Consider the following 7,530-nt stretch of genomic DNA (forward strand, 5'->3'; position numbering starts at 1 on the left):
CAAACTATAATAGCAAGAAACACTATGCACATAAAAGTATTAACTAACCAAATAATACTATATGAATTATTTGGACCAGTGTACACAATGTACCTGGTTCGAAAGGCGAAACAGGGCAACAACAAGTGACATCCTCGTCCTTAGGAGCAATGCGTACCTTGATTTCACCAAAGAATAGCCGGGAGTGTACGTTTTTGTCTTGAGCAAGAAAATTTAGACGGTAGTAATCACTTCTGTCTTGCTCCGTGGCAAGAAAAAACCCAATACCATGTGCACGCTTGTACACAAAGTTGGCATGCAAGTTACAGAAAAATATAGATGTTTAATTAGTCATTAAAACAGTAACATCCAGCGATAGGATGAAACCCATGTTGGCCCAAATGGATATAATTTCATTCGTGCTAACAATTGGTATCAACGCTAGTATTTCTCTCCCCACCTATCCTGTCGCCGAGTAAAACAGGGATTAACCGATTAGAACCCCAACTCCATTTGCGCGGATGACCGCTCGATGGGAATCGAGCGAATGTTCCGATAGCCGTCTTCGTCTCAATTGCAGCAACTCCTCCCACTCCTATGTGCTTTTCCATTCTATGGCACCGTGGCAGCTCCCCCCACTTGCATGCGCTTTTTCATTCTGTGATGTCAGCATTGACATAGGCAGAAAAAAAGGTAAAACATTTATTTCAAATTGCTTTAACTTCTAAACAGTGCGTTCATTTTAAATTCTATTTGCACCGGTGTGTTCTGAACTAGACCTCACTTGAATATGTTTTGAACAATATTTTAGTAGTATTTTATTTATATTAACTTATAACATATAACTTCCGTACTCAAGTTGCATTGAATAATTTATGTACACAAGTTGTATAGAATAACTTATGTACAAAAGTTATCTTACTGTACATAAACTGTGTTTCTAAGTTTTGATATAAGTTGTAAGTTAATTTGTTCCTTTATTTGTTAATAACTTTTGTGTTTGCGAGTTTTGACATAAGTTATAGGTTAATTTGTTACTTTGTGTTTAATAACTTTTTTATAAACTGGTATGATTTTCTATTTTAGTTATTAGTTTTTTTCTTGCTCACCAACTTAGTTGATTAACTTATTATACAAAGTTACTTATTATACAAAGTTACGTATTTAACTTCTTAGTTGATCAGTTTGAGTGAAGCAAGTTGATCATTGAGGGGGGCAGAGTGGGGAATGTAGAGCTGATCAATTTGTGAGTGCTGTGAGTGAAGCATGGAGTGTGCTATAGTTGACAGATTACTATACAACAGTAGTGATTGTGTGCTAATTGGAGTCAGCAAGGTTAAAGGGTCAGCATGCATGCAGGAATTAGTGGAGGCGCTCCTGCAAGCACATATGTAAGCCGAGCTTGCTGCATGAGTGTTTCGGCTGAGTTGTGCCGCTGAATTGCGGCATTGTGTGTGTGATGTTAAAATCAGTGTAATCATTGTGTTGACTGTGGTGAAATAGAGCAAGAGGGTGGTGGTGTGCGGTGCCACAAAAAAGTGTGTATTCTAACTTTCTCTAGGGTTAGTGGGTGATCCTAGGAGCTGGTAAGGCTAACACATTGCTTTGACATATATAATGTGTGCAGGGGTGGATCTACAGGGGGGCTGAGGGGGCTCCAGCCCCCCTACTGCCCAAAACTCCATGGAGCTCCCCCCCCACAGCCCCCCCCCCCCTAAAATTTTGGAGACCATTGATGAAGGAAGGGAGGGAGCAAGAAAGAAGAAGGGTCACCAGCCCCCCCTGCCTTCCATTCATGGCTTCGCCACTGAATGTGTGCAAGTATTGAGTTTTCATGAGAAAGGCTGACACATTACTTTGACATATATAATGTGTTGGTAGAATGTAAAGCAACTTTCTAGAGTATTCTCTATGTTGGAAGAATGCAAGACAACCTTCTAGAGTATTCTTTATAAAATAATAAGATATTTTCATGAAGTACTCTAGAATTAGTAATAAATAAATTAAAAAACCTTGTAATATTTAGAAATACTCTAGAAGGGGGGACACATGTCACCACCCTATGATCCACCTTGACCTATAAATATAGGACCCCCTCATTGCCATGTCATCCATCAAAGAGCATGGTAGATGAGAAGGGTGAGTGCTAGGTTAGCCATAAAAAGAGGGTGTGTTGTGTTAATTTCTCTGTACAAACCTTTTCGGGCCTTAAAGAATGCATATTGTTTCTGCTTCATCACCTTAATAATGTGCCAATAGCGAAACCTTCTTACTGACATCGGGAATCTGCTATCAAGTGCATTGGCCATTGACTGATCTTGATCTGTTATAATTGTTTGTGGCATTTTCCCATCATTAGCTATCAAAAAGGTATCAAATAACCATTCAAAAGTTTCTGTTGTTTGTTCTTTCAGTAAAGCACACCCAAAAAGTATGGTTTTGCCATGGTTGTCAACTCCAACTATTGGTGCAAATGGCATATCATACACATTTGTGCTGAATGTGGTGTCAAATGATATGTAGTCACCATAACTTTTATAGTTTGCCCACCCCACAGCATCTGTCCAGAATACACTCCGTGTTGTACCATCCTCATATGTTTGCATGCTGTAACAGAAGCCTGGTATTTGTTTCTGCCTTTCTCTGAACAAACATAGCAACTCATGCACATCTATGTTTCTGTGTTTTTGCTTTCCTGGCTTTTTCAAGTTAGACACATCTTTTGCATCAAATCCAACAGCTCTAAGATGGCTTCTTAGCATCCTAAATATAGACATTACCTTCCTGGGATGTACTCTGCTATTCTGTAGTATCTCTATAAACTTTTTCTTTCTTGTTGTCATACTCTTGTGGCACTTCATGAACAGACCAACCAGATTGACGGCGCAAGTTCATGATTGTGTTTCAAGTTCACGCCAATAACTTTCCATTGGTTTGAGTCAAGTTTTACTCGCATCGACACTTTGCAATATGTACGCACAACAACATTGCTTCTTCTTTTCCTCCCGGAATCATCATTACCCGCCATTTTGCCTTGCCTGTTGCATACAAATACTTGTTTCTCAACCATCCCAGTCACTCTTGATGCGTATGTACTATCCCTCCTGATTGCAAATCTCTTGATGCGTATGTACTATCCCTCCTGATTGCAAATCCTTTTTTTCTAGCATATACCTTGAAGAAATGGTACGCCTCCTCCCTAGTTTTGAAAGTCATTCCAATTTCTGGTTCTCCTGCATTCTCAATTTCTATCAATGTGGGGTAATCAGCTTCACTAAACATACTGTCCATCTCGACCTCTTCTGCTGTTGGTTCCTCAGCCATTAGCATGTTGTCTATATCTCCATCATCATAGTGTTGTTCTAGAGCTTCTTCATTGGCAAAGTTAGCTGCATCACCCGCCTGCGGACTCTCCCGCTATACAAAAATTTAATAGAATAATTAATCATTATCTTTTTTAAAAAAATTGTACATGCTATTTTGTTTCAAAACATTTTTCTCTTTTTTCCCCTGTTATTTTTTTAAACAAACACACATGTGTTGTCTGCTGTGATTGTTCTGCACCAATGCATCCACCTGTTTGTTGCCAGCAATTGTTATTTAGGACCCCAGCAGCCAACTGCAAAATCAATATTTTTTTATGATTTTCTAGCATCATCATATTGCTGTTCTGGAGCTTCTCCACACATTAATAATTTTTTTCTGTTGTTCTAAACTTATTGTCATAATACCTCATTAAGATCAAAACCACTGGTGCTCATGCCAACTCCACAGCAAACTTCATGTTGAACCTCTCCACCAAGTTGTGGTGCTGGGCGCCCATCTCCCAGCAGCATTGCTTCCACTTCTGCCAATGCTTCATTTCTTTCCCTTTCTCGGCGGTCATAAATCTTGTTTGCAAAAGTCTAAAAATGCACAAAGTTTTTTCAATCTGTTAATTTCTTTACCGTGAAATTCTTTTTTGTCTCTTTCTTTTTTTCTATCTCCTAACCTGCACAAATCTTCCTGCAACAAACTCAGCATCAAGGTACAGCTTTGGGCTTTGCACCACCACTGGTCCAACATCTTCAATATGCATAAAGTTTTTTTATTCTCTATACTTGTATGGCATACATAATTAATCTCAGCTTCATTTTTTTGTCAAAAAAAACAGATCAGACCAGGAAGACGCTTAACAAGAAGACTTAGCAAATCTGCTGAGGACACGGCAAGATGGGAACATGTGTTCTTCAAGACCAGAATAAAGTTACGTGAATTTTTTAGTGTATGGACTACGTGTTTCTTTCTCCAGGATTTCCTCCAACAGACCAGATCATGCAGCATGTTAACAAAGTGATGATGCATAACTTCGGTGTCTAATATTAGTTAAACATCTAGTATAAGACCATAGAATTTTTACGTCTACAGATCAGTTTATTTTTTTTCTTTTTCTATAAACTTTCTGTCAAATCTTTTATCCCGACATCACGGAGACGTACCTTGGGCGCTCTCCTTGTGTATAGGGGAAAAATAGAAGGGACGAACATATTTTGTATTTTGGCAGCAAGGGAAACCGGGTAGCTGAGTGGAGGGAGGATTCTTTTTGCTGCAACGATTAGCCGCCGCAAAGGAAACACATGAGAACTATCGTCGGCGATCTCTCCACGGTTTGGAGAGGCGGCGCGGCAGGCGAGGCGGGGGGAATGGAGTGGATCGATCGGGTTTTGTTAGGTTTTCGGTGTTAGTTTTTTCCGCCTTCCACGACAGAAAGAAATCATGGGCCTTACACATTTCCTTAGTCACAAGCCCATTTGAGAGACAAGTCTACTCGGCCTTTATGTACAGCAATCTAGGACCATCTTACTCTCCAAAATTTCTCCATTCATTAATTTTTACGCACAAACTTTTTACTCAAAGGTTGTTTCCTTTCAATTTTCATCTTTTTTCCACGAGAAAAGTATACAAAATTTTTATCTTTATCATTTTTTTCAACATATTATGAACACTATATTTTTTTTATGTAAAATATGTTTTTTGTGTCAACATTATTTTTTTCAAATCTTTTTTTGTGTGTGTAAATTTTTATATTGAAGTTTTTTCAATTTATTGTATTTTCGCATTTTGTATTTATTTTTCCTATCGTTTTATTCTTCAATTTTTTTTCTATCTCTTCAAAAATTTTCTATCTCTCTAAATTGTTCATAATTTTTTTTGCAAAATCAAAAATTTTATCTTAAAATTATATGTTTTACCTCAACAATTTTGTCATCATCTTTTTTCCCTACGAAATGTTTTTTTTGTTGAGAATATATGCTTGTTAAAAAATGTTTACTTTAAAAATAATTCTCAATATAATTTTCTAGTACCAAATTTTCACATATTTTTTTCCACCCTTTATTTTTTTTCTCTCAATTTGTTTTTTGCCACTAACATTTTTTTCTATTTGTTTTTTTAAATATTCTTGGAAATTGTTTCATCTCCTTAAAAAATGTTCCCTTGAAAATTTTCTCTCTCTAAATTTTTCATACAATTTTTTTAAAACTTTTTTATCACAAAAATCAAAAAATTTATCTTAATTATATTTTTCACTCAAAAGTTTGTCATCACCTTTTTTTATATTAAAAAAGTTTACTTTAAATTATTTTTTGTCATTAAATATTTTTAGTGCAAAATTTTCACATTTTTAAAAAAATTGTTGCATTTTCTTTTTGCCACCTTTTTTTTGTTTCTTAATTTGTTTTTTGCGACTAACTTTTTTTTGCCCTAAATATTTTTCGTCAACAAATTTGTTTTCTTTTTTTCGCTCTTCACTAATTTTTCACTAATCATAATTGTGTCCAACTGATTATGGCCAATCTTGTTAACTTTTTTTTTTTGCCATATCCGACCCAATTGATTAGGGTCAATCAAGTCATACTGCCATAATGGACGCAATGAGTTAGGGTGCTTTGGATTTTTTAGGTTTCCGACTCCATGACCATATGCTTTGTATAATGTGTTTAGGACGAATCCTTGGCCTTGACGTTATCGATTGTGTCAGAAGACTCCACCTCGACGGTGATGGTATTGCCGGTGAGGGTCTTCACACAAGGGAACTTGTGTACAATCAATGGGGGGCAAAGGTTCAACTTGGACGTGCAGTAGATTCCTTTTGAGTTATAACCTTTTTCTCCCTTTAACTCTCCCTATTCTATCAATTACTAGAAATACTGGCAATAAAGTAAATGGAGGACAAGTGACTCAATGAGGATGCAATTACGGAATGAGTAAAAATTCCCTAATTGAAAAAAAAAGAATAGTTGCACTGTGCTAGACAGCTAGACTAAGATGAATGAGCTTTTGTAATGATTGAGGCAAGTCTTTGCATTATTGACCAACCCAACCCACATAGCAGCAACGTTGTCTCATGGGAGATGAGGGAACAATTTAACGGCTAACTCTGCAACTGATGTTTCATCAGAGCTATCATCCCGATTGTTGGTGCCCTCCTCCCGAGAGACACTAGTCACGGATGAGAGCAGCGGGACCTGCTCAGCGACCTGGGGTGGGCGCCTGCATGGCGATCTGGACAAACATGGGGGTAAGTTAATCATTGGCGGCGAAGGATCGATGTGCAATCTGAGAGTACGTACGCCGGCGGTGACTTGCGCCTGACCTAGCGATGGAGGTTAGCCTCGACCGAACGCTTGCGCTTAAGGGATAGACGACGGCTCGCCACCTGATTGGAGCCGCAGCTTGAGGTAGATCCACCGCTGCGATGGCGTGGCCCGATGAAGAGCGTCGCACGCCCGGATCGAAGCAGCATCCTCAATCGCCGATGAATGGGAGGTCACTCTTTTTTTCCTTCTTTTTTGCCGAGGGGCGGGCGACTGGATGAGTAGTGGCGGTGGGTGGGTGGCATCTAATATAAAGCAGCCCAATTGCTTTGTCCGGAATCCGAATCCACACAGAACACGGTTCTCTATCCGCGGTGGTTTTACGGTTGACCGTTCGCAAACAATCTCACTGTCAATTTTCCATTCCAGTGATTCACGTGGTGGATCCCACCTCAAGCAGGCAGCAGGCTCTATCTTTTCCTCTGATTCCTTGCGTCCTCTCTCCTCTTACGTCTCCCGCTCTCTCTCTCTTCGCTGCTGCATCTACTAATACCGCAGCGCCTGGGCGGAGCGGCGGCGGGGGCGGGGGCGCGGGCGCGGGCGGCGGGTTCCCTGGGGCGAACACCGCGTGCACTCCCTGAGCTCCGTGAGTTCCGTTCCCTCCCGGCACTCCCTGAGCTCCGTTCGCGGAGGCCGCGGAGCTCCGCTCGTGGCGGCGGCGGCTCCGCTCGCGGCGCAGAGGCGGCGGGGCTCCGCGAGCGGCGGGGAGCTCCGCGAGCGGCGCGGCAGCACGCTCCCCGACGGCGGCGGCGACCTCCTCGAAGGCGGGGCCGGCGGCGGGAGGCGCGGCGGCGCTCGCCACCAGCGCCGGCCCCAGCCAGATCCAGATTTTTTTTCTTTTTTTTCTTTGCATACAAATTTTTTTAAAAAAAATATTAGCCGAGTTTTTTTATTTAGATGTACTTTCTTCCATTTG

General features: G+C 40.3%; 1 long non-coding RNA gene across 1 annotated transcript; it reads right to left on the minus strand.

Annotated features, from left to right (window-relative positions):
- Positions 1–6,194: 6,194 nt before the first annotated feature.
- On the minus strand, positions 6,195–6,850 carry LOC120653907. The gene is made up of 2 exons (XR_005666892.1): positions 6,614–6,850; positions 6,195–6,522 (listed from the first exon to the last, which is right to left on the minus strand). It is a non-coding gene; the product is annotated as an uncharacterized LOC120653907 (long non-coding RNA).
- Positions 6,851–7,530: the final 680 nt, after the last annotated feature.

The sequence above is a fragment of the Panicum virgatum genome, chromosome 1N, assembly GCF_016808335.1.
Source record: "Panicum virgatum strain AP13 chromosome 1N, P.virgatum_v5, whole genome shotgun sequence".
In the NCBI taxonomy this organism is placed as follows: Eukaryota; Viridiplantae; Streptophyta; class Magnoliopsida; order Poales; family Poaceae; genus Panicum; species Panicum virgatum.